Source organism: Poromitra crassiceps (assembly GCF_964638095.1).
Source record: "Poromitra crassiceps genome assembly, chromosome: 23".
In the NCBI taxonomy this organism is placed as follows: Eukaryota; Metazoa; Chordata; class Actinopteri; order Beryciformes; family Melamphaidae; genus Poromitra; species Poromitra crassiceps.
Window position 1 is genome coordinate 19,846,298 of NC_139639.1, and position 14,806 is coordinate 19,861,103.

Here is a 14,806-nt window from a genome sequence, read left to right on the forward strand (position 1 = left end):
ATCCCTAGTTACAAGAAGATTTGATTGTTAAATGTGGATTGAATCTGCTAGAGAACTCCAAAAGTCTTCTGGTCCTTGTCCAGTTTTAACATTTCCAGACAACAGTAACAGCAGCTAAAGTGAGGAGGAACTGAATTGATGGTCAATAGTGGTTTGGGTCCGTTGAACCATTTGAATCAGTTGAATCCCACCGATACAGTGGAGCTGCTCAGTGGCCAAGTGGAGAAGACTGCTGCTGAACAGTAACACCAACAACTTCAAAGCTTTGGAACAAAACTGCGTTGTCTCAAAGCTCTGAATTGTATTATGTTGAGTCAAAACAGTTTGTTTTGAGGAGTCCAGAGACTGTATGATGAGTTTTTAATTCCTATAAGCTAAAGATGACCAACAGAGTTTCCGGGCACTCGGTTAAAATATTTGTGCTACCGAGCAAATGACACCATATGACTGGAGAAGCTTTGGATCGTTTGATTAAAGTTAGAGAATACATTTCACACCGATGCTGACATATGCATTCGTATTACTCGACCTCCTAGCTAGTCTAGCTATCTTACTCGTAGCGGCTATCTTATCAGCTCTAGTACTAATAGAGAGCCAAAGTCACGCCCACTTCCGGTTTAGGCATATGCACCAAAGCCATTCGTCTGCCATTCTTTTTTTCCATCATCTACATTTTGTAAAATGCTTATGATTTTTTTTGTATTGGTCATACCAAGCAATTCAGCTATATTTTGAGTCACAAGAGACCATAGAACATTTCACTCGGACCAAAATTTAAAAACAAAAAAAATTCTAATATATATGTATATATATATATATATATTTTTTTTTTAATCTGCTTTTTTTGTTTGTGATTCTAAATATAGCTGAATCGTTTGGTTTGACCAAGTAAATTTTTTTTATAAGCCTTTTATGAAATAGATGGAAAAAAAGAATCTTGGATGAATGGCTCTGGTGCATATGCCCCAAACCAGAAGTGGGTGTGACTTTTGCTCTCTATTGTGGTGTGCTTATGGATGAATGGATAGCTATTGTTACCTGAAATCCATGCAATTTAGGCTGTCAATCAAATGAAGGGATGGAGCTTCCTCTCTAAGCTCTCTCTCTCCCCCTCGCTGCACTGAGATTGGGATGTAAATATTGTAGCCTTGTAGACATAATAAAATAATGCCTTAGCAGCTAATGTATTTAAAATTCAGCATAGTCATTGTAGTCGAACAACATACCCACTAGTCATCTTTAAATGTATCTTACAGCATTTTCACAATGTAGGATCAAGCTTGTTTTGAAGTAACCTGTGCAAATTTGACATAGACTGCTAGTCCACACACACACACACACACACACACACACACACACACACACACACACACACACACACACACACACACACAAAATGGATCCTAGTTTAGAGGACACAGGAATAACCAATTACTCCATGACATTTGACCCATAAGATTTCCCTAATGAGGTCAACTATTGTATAAGCACAGAGCAGCCCAGGGCTGGGGTGGGACCCATGGGTGGGACACCTGGGTAGTCCAATATTAGAATATTTGTTTCAGTGTGAAAAGAGCTTGAATCCTCAATTTTGTTCTACTCAAACATGCATTTATAATTGATCATACTGTCACACTTTTTTTTAATGAATAGTCATTGGCTGAATTTTAGGAGTGAGGGGAAAAATGCCCACTTGTAATTATCAGTCTTGAAGGCCACATGGCGTTCAGTTTAATTGTCATTTTAATTATGATGATAAAAAATGTAATTATAAATTATTTGTCTAATTTTTACCCCCACAAATGTTATGACCAATGGATTACTGAACCATCCCGTCCTTGTATAATTCCGAATACATTCTCCTCAAAAGTCAAAGGTAGCCTCCCCCTGATGTAGGCCCATACAAGCCAAGCATCATAGCCTAGCCTACAGACCATTATAGCTTAATTCATGGTGCGGTATGTTTTTATGTTGGCCACGTCCCGTTCCAGCATCATTATGTCATCGCCTTACCTTTAGTGACAGCTCTTCCAGTAGGCTAGTGCAACCCGAAGCTATGCTAAGCTACATTTCCAAGGGAGTGACTTCACCTACAAAGCGGCTCGACGGGCCCAGCATCACGGCAAGCGATCCAAACAGCCAAACCGAACAGATCCCTACACGGACCCAGATTACATCAACACCCGCGGACAAGCCTCAGCGTTTGGGCATAATTTAAAGAATATCACCGCGGACACACGTCGATAGATAGATAGGAAGGATGCTTTTAAAAGCCCCAGTCTCTTTTCCATTAACGTCGCATCTTCCTCCTCCGCGACCAATGAGCGGCCAGCGAGCCCGCATCTGAGCGTTGATTGGAAAGGAGACACAAAAGGATGCGAGGAGAGCGCTCTGAGCAGCACCAGCGCTAGAGGGATGCTGCCTTGAAGGACACCTCGGAAACCATAAAATATGAGCTGTTGGAGCGTTGAAGTGTCTGTTTTTGATAGAGAGAAATAACTATAACAAATAAATAAAATAGAAAAATTTAACCCACATTTTATTTTAATTACTTTATTAGAAAGGAAGCCTTTACTTAAATAACATTTAGCACATTTCAGGTGGAAGCACGAGCTACCATGAAGTTACAGCCACACAATGATGTAGGTAGTGAACATAGTACAACATAAAGCACAAGTAAACAGAATTGAAATAACACAAATAATACACGAGTTAAAAACCATGCAAATAAAACATAAATAAAATAATTAAAACCAGCAATTGAGCATGACTATTAGCCCAAATTTGTATATGATTTAAAAAGTAAAAGCTAAATGTGCAATAAGATTGAACCTACTGCCCCATACCAACATACATACAATTCTAAATATTTTTTTAATTCCCTACTTATCTCTACCCTGCTCGAGCTACCATCCCCTCAGAAGTCCATAACACAACACAGCATAATAATATAATAATATTGAAATGCATTTGAACATAATTTAAATCTGCAAGCAGCATTGAACGGTCCATTTTGCCACACCCATGTGCAAGACTCACAAAATATTACGATTTTCACCACTTCGGAGGCATCTGCAAAGTTCCGCAACTTTCCGAGCACGTTTAGCCCCTCAAAAATGCATTTGAATGGATAGAATAAAAAAATAATAATAATAAATAATCCTTTGGAAAACAAGGCCTTCGCACCACTTGTGCGCTCTGGCCCTAATAATGAGTCACATTCTCCATCTCAGCAACTTTGGTAATAGAAAATTCCCACTTACCACTTTGTTGGGCTGTTAGGGTTAGGGTCATGTGTGCTCAATTCTTAATTTAGATTTTTACCTACAGCACTTGAAGGCAGCAATAATAATAAAGTGCATCCTTCTTCATGTGAATATATACTGTATATATTGTATTTCTTATACCATCCATCCACAGCAGAGCATTCTGTTTCCCATATAAGTGTTTCTTTGCAGACTTGAATGGCCTCTGAAATATCAGTTTTAAATGATCATAACTTCTTACAACTTTTCTTAGTTTGATACTATACTTACTGTACTATGATGGATGCTATGAATTTACTTCTTCTTCTGAAATGCTCTATTCTCAGAGTAAGAAGTAAACTGCGTTATGGTGGGTTCAGTCACCACTATATCCCTGTTAAATTGCAATATGGTAGATTTTAAGGGAAGAAAAGCAGAATTTATTTTCTGAAAATATATAGTGAGTTTTGTCTGTATTAGTGGTTATCTATCTGCCATAATGATCATGGACTGGAGGCCATAGTTCATTTACCACTACATCACTGTCTGACTATATATAGCCTCCCTACTGTATCTATGAAAACCTATGTAAATTAGATTATAGCATGAACCAAGATGCTCTGTGAAACATATATGTTAGAGTGGTCTTCTATCATGTGAAATTACTGTTTATCATTGGGAATGACTCTGATAATGATGTATGGTTGGCCTACTGCCAATTTACTGTGCAGTATTCTTTCAAACCATAAGATGGTGCTGCTGTGACCAAGAATGAATGCAGCTGCCTGGGCCAAATAATCATTATGGTTAATCATTAAAGTCTATGGGCCGGCAAATTTGAAAGTCTACTCTTACACTTACTATTAACACAGCTTCAATAAACAAATATCGTACTCCTGGGTATAAGATTAGACTATAAAAAGTATACAAGTACAACAACTCACACTTAATTTCATCTTAATCTCATGTGCTCCATATTTCAATTAGCAGAAGATCAAATATAAGCAAGAATCACAATGCCGCTCACTCTCTGCACAGTATAGGTACTTCAAATAAATCCCTATTTTAATGTAAAATCTTGAAACTTTTTACATTTTACACAAGCATGAATCAGTACCTGAATCCATCCCTTAATTATTGATGAAGATGAATAACTGCATATTACCCTATGTTTTTAAGACTTTCCAGCATGGGATAAAAAAAATGTGAGGGGACCTCAGTGGACTAAAAACTTTTCTTCTGAGACATTAGAAGGTTCACTCCACTGATTTTCAATCAGCTTTGTATCAAATTCAGTAGTACAGTATATCCGAAAGCTGCACAGTTTTGCAGGCATTCATTTAGTTTGACAGTTATTGAGAGTTGATTTGAGTTACAGTAAGTTGTGGACCAGTGCATGAATGACATGACTTGTCCACAACAACTTAGTTAATAACAACAACAGCAGAGCAACAACAACAACAACAACAACAAACGTTAAATGAGACTTACAGTTGAAATGTATACTTTGAACCTGCTGGGACGCAAACATGGCTCTCCATTGTGAAAGGCAAGTGTTTACACCCTCCATCCACCCCGTCCACAAGACCCTTAATGGCCACCACGATAATTCTCTATAACTCTATAACTCTATAGCTTTGATATACACGTATGTAAAAACAGAAGTAAAGATATACTGGTTCGTGGAAAAGCAGAAGTTAACTGACAATGACGTCAGTTCCACTTTTCCGCAAAGAAAAAAAATGATTGTGAAAGGCAAGTGTTTACACCCTCCATCCACCCCGTCCACAAGACCCTTAATGGCCACCACGATAATTCTCTATAACTCTATAACTCTATAGCTTTGATATACATGTATGTAAAAACAGAAGTAAAGATATACTGCTTCGTGGAAAAGCAGAAGTTAACTGACAATGACGTCAGTTCCACTTTTCCGCAAAGAAAAAAAATGCGGAGAGCCGGAAAGCGGAAGTTAACTGACGTCATTGTGAAAAGGCCCTTTACCCGATGACGTCACTTAACTTCTGCTTTCCTGCCTTTTTTCTTATGTGTGTGTGTGTGTGTGTGTGTGTGTGTGTGTGTGGGGGTTACCAAGAACACTCTCAATCCATTTTTACACATTCCTTTTCCAGCATCTCTCTGAGCCAATAACAGGCTGTTTCTGTTTCTGTGCCAAGCTCATTAGACCCCTCTGTTCTGATTGGCTAACCATTTCAAGAGTAAAACGTGAGACTCTGCAGCCCAGCAGCGAAGCAATTAGGTCCGGGATGAGTCGCCCTACTCTGCCTCTGATTGGGTTGGGTTTAGGCATGAGGAGTGATGATTTGGGCATGAGGATGATGATTGGTTAAGATTAGGGTAGAGTCTGCGCAGATGGGCGGGATGACAGCCCGCGGGACATGCCCCCTCAGCCGTCCCGCCATCTGACAGAGCGGTGGTCACATAGGATAACAAAATGTATACAACCGTAAACTATTAGTCATCAATATCATATAATTGAGACTGAATATGAATTACTCATCTTTTGAAGTAGCAACTGGACAACTGGATGGATGGTTCGTGGCAGTTTCGAGTGGATCGGTAGAACTTGCAGTCTACAGTATCTTCAATAAACATTACAGTCATCACTTTCCAGCTGACAAAGAATCTCTGTGCCCGGAGCCATCTTCCTTTCTCTTTGATTGTTCAGTGAAGGTCAGCCTTCAGAGCTATAGGAATATCTTAGAAGCTGCTTCTATACAGGGAAGGACATGCGGCATAAACCTCAGTGGAGGCAATGCCATGCCTTATCCATTATAGCAAATGTTGTTAGCTCTATCCTGAAGCTGTAGGCGATGCTTTTAAGCAGATAGGAGTTTTAGTTATGCAAACATTTCTTGAAGGCGGAGCTGCTCTGGAGACAGAAATTATCTCATCGGCTGAGTTAAACCTTGATGGATGGGCCAAAGAACCACAGTTTCCCATCCTCATACTACTAATACTAACTACTACTACAGGTAGCCCACTAATAATAACATATCTTTCACTGAATTGAGACACGTTCAATAATTGTATTCATGCTAAATTTGTTGAACGCATCCTATATAGCTCAAAACAAATCAAAAAGTGATCAGGTGCTAGAGAGAGACATGGTGGAAGGAAAAGCATAAGGCAGTGATACATCAGATCAGAGACCATAGATCAGCTATAAGGAATTAAATCAAATCTATTTACTACCTTGATTCCAACCTCCTCAACAGTTTAATGGACAGATAGATAAATGGATGGCTGGAGGATGGGGACAATTGTGGCGTCGCTAGGCTTTTTCTTTCGGGGCTTAAGACCAGAATATGAATATATTTCCAATTAGCCTAGAATATTTTTGATCAGTAGTCGTAAGTGAAGTTTTACATTGTTCAAGATTTCTGTCGCCTCTCCCCATCCATTGTGAGCACACAGAGATCTGCCCGCACAGAGTTAGTAGCCAGAGCAGGCCTGTTATTTCACGTGAGCCAGCTTTGGAGCCCGGCTTTGGGTGTGTGAGTCGAGCTGAGGGTATCGCAGGACCCACTTGGCCAGCATGGTGGCGTGACACCACTTCCTGGTTGAAAACGGCGCTGTGTTTTCTGGTTATGTTTAGGGCAAGTAAAACAGCTTGGTTAAGGTTAGGGTTACGGTTTGGCTTATAGGCTTAAAAAACTGACCATGTTGGACACGACGTGGCCCCATGCAGGACATGAACCCGGCCCTTCTGAAAGGTAAATAATCTACACGTCCACCCATCCAACCCGTTCACCCTACCACTTATTTGAAGGTTGCACTCCCGTGGTGTCGATTTCTGATGTTGAGAACGGGTTGACATTACATGGGTTGTATTTTTGATTTGAGTATAGAAATGATAGCACATTACTTTTCGTAGGTTCAGCCTGTTCATCTACACCTGTGCATGTTCATGTTTTACACCAGATTGATGCATTTTGCTGACCCTATATATGCTTCTGTGACTTCCTGTGGGCTGAGTCCCAGATGTTCTGAAATCCTAACAACGGCCCTGTATTGCATGAGGTGGTCTAATCCTTAGCCTTTCACTCTCTAATCTCTTCTTCAAGGTCACTAATGAATGAGCAGAGGCAGAAAGAAAAGAGAGAGAGAGCTATGCAGACAGTGAGAGAGAAGGTGGCAGCAGGCAAGCAGGCAGGCAGATATAGTAGAATCTACTGAGTAGAGATAGATAGATAGATAGATAGATAGATAGATAGATAGATAGAAATGGCAAATGCATTGATAAACTAGCATCTAATTACTGATTTAATCTGCCACCTCCCCTCTCTGTCTCTCCCTCTCTCTCTCTCTGGGAAAACCTCAATGTCTGCGAGGTTGGCAGATCAGCTGAGGATTACCTGTGTGTGTGTGTGTGTGTGTGTGTGTGTGTGTGTGTGTGTGTGTGTGTGTGCATGTGTGTGCGGGCGTGCGTGCGCACGTGTGTGTGTGTGTGTGTGTGTTTGTGTGTGTGTGTGGGGGTGTGGGGGGGTGTATGGGTGTGTGTTGGACGTTGGAGCATCCGGCTCGCATGATGTCACCCAGTGCCCGTGGGTGTGTGTGTGTGTGTGTGTGTGTGAGAGAGTGAGTGAGTGAGTGAGTGAGTGTGTGTGTGTGTGTGTGTGTGTGTGTGTGTGTGTGTGCGTATGCGTGCGTGTGCGTGTGTGTGTGTGTGTGTGTGGGGGGGGGGGGTGTATGGGTGTGTGTTGGACGTTGGAGGATCCAGCTCACATGATGTCATCCAGTGCCCGTGGGTGGGTGTGTTCTGTTTTCGTCGTCAGTCTCAAACCCAGACAAAGCACTACATGTATGCAGAGAACAACTTAGCCTTTACTCACTGCACTGCTCCATACCACCCACTTCTGTACTTGTGGGTTGATTGATTTTTATTATTTTATGCTTTTGTGTTAACATAGATTTAAATAAGCATTGTGCCCCCCCCTTCCTTCCCCAGCCTCCTGCAGCATCACATATACACATCTGCTCAGTATAGCCGCAGTCTCCTGTTGATGGTCTCTGAGCTGCTCCACTGGAGCAGTCAAGTGCCTTGCTTAAGGGGACTCCAGTTTTTAGATTAGATCAGATGAAACTTTAATGTTCCCGGTGGAGATGTCAAGTCATTGCAACAGCAGAGGATAGGCAATGGATAAGAATAGCACAAATGGAGAGCACTGGAGATAATGCAAGGAATAGTTTCACTCACTAACCATGTTGAGGATAATATGTCAAATGTGTGAATATACACTGACAGATTCACAGGGTAACATGCCGTGTGAGCTACACATAACAGCAACTCATGGGTGTGCAAAATGTGTGTTGGTGGCTCTCCACAAATATTAACTTTACAGAATGGATGCGTGTCACCAGCTGTTCACATTATCACATATCCAGAAGGAAGAGCACGCTGTATGCAAATGTGTCCAGGTGTGCAACTGCACATTGTTAGTGATTTTCCATGATTCAATTTATATTTAGAAGCAGCATAAGAACAGAGATGAGTCTGCGTCTATACAGCGATATTTAAGATGTGGTATCATCAAAGTGCCACTGCTTCTCCTGTTAAAGTACGCCATTTTGGATGTGATCTGTAGATAATCTGAACGTTTCTGAAAGACATTTCATTTGTGCAGTGAAGCAAGCAGTGCATGCAAGAACAATGTGTGCAGGATTTAGTTTGCCATTGACTGTGGCATTTGGAAATAGCTTACAGTTGACTGAACAAAGGAATGTTATAAAGAGACACAGGGGAACAGGGAGAGAGAATGGAGAGAAATAGAGAGAGAGAGAATAGAGAGGGTAGAGATAGAGAGAGAGAGATAGAGAGAGAGAGAGAGAGAGAGAGAGCTAAACCAGTTCAGCTGGGCTTATTAATCGTTTTTTATATCCCTCGAGTCTGCATAATATGTGTGTGTGGTGTACATATACACACATGCATGAGCACATACAGGTACATACACGTGTGTGTTTGTGTTTTAGTTTATGCATGCAAATTAAATTCTATAATGGAGAGATGGATCCCAAACAGCCCAGGAAGAGATGGTGGAACTTTGTGGCGACATGATGGATGCTTGATTATGTCTAAATAAATATATAAGTTAAACATCATTTATACATTAAGCCAATCGCCAGAATAAAATGTTGGCATGTTCTGCAATCCACGGATACAGTATGGACAATTTCAACGTACATTTGAAACAAAACATCGACCAAAATGTGGCACTTAACATTTCTGCAAACCTACAATGATCTCATCGTAAATTTTAAACACAACAACAGTTCATTTGAAAACCTCGCTGCTGTTCCAATGTTTAACGCAAATAAAATAACTTTAACAACTTGGTTATGTTTAGTAATTTAGGTGCCTCTCCCGTGTCCCTTTCAGCATTACTGTTTGCTCCTCTGCCCCTTAGTAAGCATAGACACACGAATAACCCGATGGTGACTGGCTCACTGAAGATTTGGTCACAGTTTAGGATTCATTTTAAACAGAAACAGGCCCTGCCCTCTATACCCATCACAGCCAACCCTCTCTTCCCTGCCTCCCTTTGGGATACAACTTATAAGACTTGGTCGAGGAAAGGGCTGACTTGTGTTAAAGATTTATTTAAAGATGGCATCTTTGCTTCCTTCCAGAGGTTAAAGAGGGATTATGACATTCCAGAAACACATTTTTTTAAATATCTTCAGGTCCGTAGCTTTGTCAAAAAACACTTTCCCTGCTTCCCATCTTCTCCACCTGATAGCTGGATAGAAGAGTGTATATGTTTCAATCCACTAGGCAGAGGCCTTATATCCAGATTATACAGTATGATTCAAATGGTAGCTTCGCCCACCCTTGATCATCTGAAAGAGTTATGGGAGCAAGATTTCACAAATGAGATCTCAGACTTTACTTGGCAGTCAGCGATAGGGATGATTCACTCAACATCCATTTGCATCCGACATGGATTATTGCAATTCAAAGTGTTACACAGACTTCATTTATCGAAAAGTAGGCTTGCCAGGATGTACCCCGGCTTTGACCCGACATGTTCTAGGTGTAAACGGGCCCCAGCGACTCTATATCACATGTTCTGGTCGTGCTCGTCTCTGGTTCCTTTTTGGTCCTCCATCTTTGAAACATTTTCTTACATCTGCGGGAAGGTCATTCATCCAGACCCTGCCATTGGCATTTTTGGAGTAGCACCTGATGGAGTTACAGTCTCTGGTGCTCAAGCCGAGGCTTTAGCTTTTTCATCGCTTCTGGCCCGACGACTAATTTTAATGAGCTGGAAATCAGCTGCCCCTCCATCTCATGCATGTTGGGTCAGAGATGTTATGGCACACCTTAAATTGGAGAAACTGAAATACACTATACGTGGTTCGACTCAGAAATATCTTAGAGTGTGGGGTCCGTTTCTAGATTACTTTGATAAAAATTACCTCTCTCCTCCCAATACTGCCTAACTGACTTTCAGAGATTCAAGTGTTGGCTTTTGCCACGAGTGATTGCCAGAACATATATCCTCAGCACTTAGCGTATCCCCTGCAAAGTGTATTGTAATTGTTTGTAGCATTTATTTATTTTCATTATTATTAATTTTGAGTCTTGGGTGTCTGTGTCTCTTTTATTATTATTATGTTCTGTCCTATTTTGGTGCTACATGTCTTGCTTTTTCTTATGTCTCTGTTTATATGTAGTATGTTTGAAATGAAAAACTCAATAAACAAATTTGAATAATGTTTAGTAATTTAGGCTTAAATAACAAAAACATAACATTTGACTTACGATTGAAACGCTGTGACCATGACTGGGAATTGAGCACGGCCCTCGGGTGTGAAAGGTGTGAAAGTCAAGTGTTTACGCCCTCCATCCACAACGGCCTTACTGGCCACCGCGCTATTTCCAATAGCAGACTCTATGATGTGTATAACGGTGATATATACATCTAGAAACAGGATACTGTATGCACTGTATTTTTGGTTCAGAAACGTGATGTTCTACATAGGCTATCCGCGGATTGCAGGAACGTACAACGTACGTTGTAGTGACCAGGCAGGCGGTTTATATCATCAGTATAAAGCCGATGGACAGCACGGAGGTGCAGTGAGTAAGGAGGCCCACCTTCAACCAGAGGAGCTGAGTTGGAGACTGTTGGCAAGTGTCACCCTGCTGAAGTGTCCTTGAGGAAGGCATTAAATCCCTAGCAGCTCCAGGGCTATTGGCTGACCTCTGACCTCTCGGGAACATACCTGTGACAGCTTTTTTCAGCATTCCTATGTGCGCACATTTGAGGCATTGCTCTTTTTTAATGACATTATGAAAATGCAATGGTCGTAGCTGTACCAAAGGAGATTACAGAAAAGGTTGCCTCTCTATCAGTTGGAATGCTGCCTTCAAGTGCAGTCGGAAATATCATAATTTTGAGTTGAATGCGAATGACTCAACAAAGGATGGTGGGTCTGAATTTTTGATAACACCTCATTTTGCCAATTTCTGTGTAAATAATTAGTTTTTTTGCATGTTTCTAGTCATTCTTTGGTTCATTTTTGTTTTTTAATAAATGAATAAAAGTATGAATTACACACTTGATGCACATCTCTTTAATTCTGCTGCTGCAATACAAAGTAGCTCTGCGCTATTTAAGTAAGCAGTAAAACAATCACCACCAAAATAACTTCTCAGTGCAGTTTGTTCTGAGAAAAAAAAAACATTTGGTGCCTATTTCTGTATGAGGGGTCATTAATGCCACATACAAAGATTAACAGGAGGAGCATCAGGACAATTGTCATTCGACAATGTTGCCATTGTTTTGAATGGATTTAATGCTTATGCTGCAGCAACATAGCAGCAGCTGGTTATTATGTAGTAATACAGGATTTTCCTTATGTCTGAGATTACGTTGAGGCGCATAACAACCACCATCAGAAAAACATGAACCCTAACAAGTAACAATGCTGTCACTATTAACTCATTGAGTGCCAGCCACTTTTGGAGAACGGATGCTCCCAGTGCCAGAGTTTCAGAGCGTTTTCAGTGATTTCTCGAGGCCCACAGAATATTGTGTGATATTACTATGTAAACACTGAACACGCACAAAGAACGATGAGACTCTATTCTATCATCTGCAAAAAAAAGTTTATTGATCCCATTTTCCGTTCTTTAGTTATGAGCCGGAGAAGATAGCTTGATTCATCCAAAAACAGCAATTTTTTTCTAGAAGCTGAGATAATTGGCCTTTTGTGAAATTAAACATTTCAAGCACATCACTGACTCTGAAGCTAATCTTTTCTAATGTAGTCACACCTCAAAAATAATTTCCTTCAATAAAACAGTGAAGGCCAGGGAATTCTGTTTGGCAGAATAATATTTTTTAGCTACAACCAGCAGCGCTGGCCCCTGCGTGCGCTGCTGGTTGCAGCTTCTTGCTGGTCTTGATTTGCTGCTGGTGGGCATCGGATATTCTGGCTTGCGTTTGTCAATCCTGTCCTGCTGCCTGGGTCTGTCTGGGTGTTGCGCGCTGCTCTGCGTGCCCCCCCCCCCCCCCCCGCCCCGCCCCGCCCCGCCCCGCCCCGCCTCGCCTCAACTGCACACTCCTCCTCCTGTCTGTGGTGGCTCTCTGCTGAGTTTGCTGTGCGCACAGTGAAGGGACATCGACATCCTGCTTTTTTACAGCGTTCCGCGTGTGTTTGTCACCGGCAACGATGCTTCCAGTTGAGAATAATAACAACTCCACGGTGTGGATGTGCGGATGTGCTGTCCGGCTCAATTGTGGGAGCAGATTGGCTGCTGCAGGCACAGCTGCAGTAACGTGCTTCAGCATATCGATGCATACGGATGCGATGCGATTTCCGTTTCCATAACGACTTCTTCTTTGTTTTTTCCTTGCCTTTCTGTTATGTGGAGAGCACTGTCGCCACCTAAGGGTTCTGTAAAATAGGTTAGACACATCCAATAGCTATAATATTTGTACATCAGAGGCAGAAGGCTTTGATCGACGCCCCACCGTCAAAAAACGCAATTGACGAACATGTCCGTCCTTGGCACTCTACGTTACTATTTGAAATGACGAACATGTCCGTCCTTGGCACTCAATGAGTTAAGAAGTAAATTTTCTTAATTTCCCGCTTTTTAACAATAAACACAACTCGGTCACCTGAATTAATCATATATTCCACAATCATGTGCACATGATGGCACATTTGCATGCTTTAAGTTTGATGATTTAGGACTTATTTATAACTACCAGAAGAGTTGGCATGCAGCATCCCCTCTCTTTCCCCAGACTTCACTGGCTGATTAACAAAATACCTTTGTGCTGCACTCTGGAGCACCCGTGGGTCCCTCCACTCTGGAGCTCTCCATGGTGCTGAACATGTCATGAGTCATTTTGGCCACTAACTAGCCATTTTTACCAATTTATTCGGCCCTAATTACCGAATTCAAAAATCCGGCTCCGTTAGGTCACTCGCAGGGGTGCTTTTACACTTGCTGAAAGATTCTGAGCGATCGCAAATAAAATGGCATAGGTGGCCGAACACAATTCTGCTCACACACACGCACGGGCACTCGCGCATGCACACACACACACACACACACACACACACACACACACACACACACACACACACACACACACACACACACACACACACACTTTGCATTCTTATTGTAGGATGTATTTCTTTACCTTTAGTAGTCTACTTGGAGCCGCAGAGAATGTCGGCTCCAGAGTCGGAGTCAGTTAAAAAGACAAACCCCTGTTGCTACTCTCTTGTTGCTAACAAACGAGGTATGCCAAAATATCTCCAACAAAGCCATGTGCGTTACGGGCGACGTGATTTAGTTTTGTGAAGGTGAGGTCAGATTATTAAAAAATACACATGGAGCCAGGTAGAGTTTGGGAGAAGACTATCCACTGGAAGTGGAAATGGTGTGGTGTTGCTGCTTTCCAGGCTGTGGATATAAATACAGCGGTTGGTCACCATATCGCTTTTGGGGGATATTTTGGCAATCCACATTTGGACTTGTTAGCAGCAGCAAGAGGCAACGGCAGTTATCTGTTTCTACCGACAGTTGAAGGCTAAGGGCTAAGAACCTATCGTCTCATAAAAGACAGTTACTGTGTAGAGCCCTATGTGAAGTTTGACTTGGACAGACAAAAAAGGTCTCTGTGTGCACAGCTGCGCTCTGGAACTCTTCCTCTAGCGCTAGAGACTGGCAGGTTTAATGTTACCCCTGAGGACAGACTCTCCGTTTGCTATAGCCCCTTTTACACAGCTTGTGAAAGCCACGATCGTTGCGGCATCATTACGCCTCGCCTTCTGTTTAAAAGTCACAAGGACGGAACGGTGAATCATTTTGTTATGCCTTTCGTTCCGGCAATGGAGGTAATATCAGCCCTGGCTGAATGAATGTCTAAAAGTCAATTGTGCCACGCAGCAGCCGAGCTGCGGGCGAGGTCGCACAGTGGCCGAGCTGCGTATGCAAGCTGCAGGGCCAGCTCGGCGAGCTGCAGGGCGGGCGAGGCCGCAGCAAGCCCAATCGAGCGCGCCTAGTATCT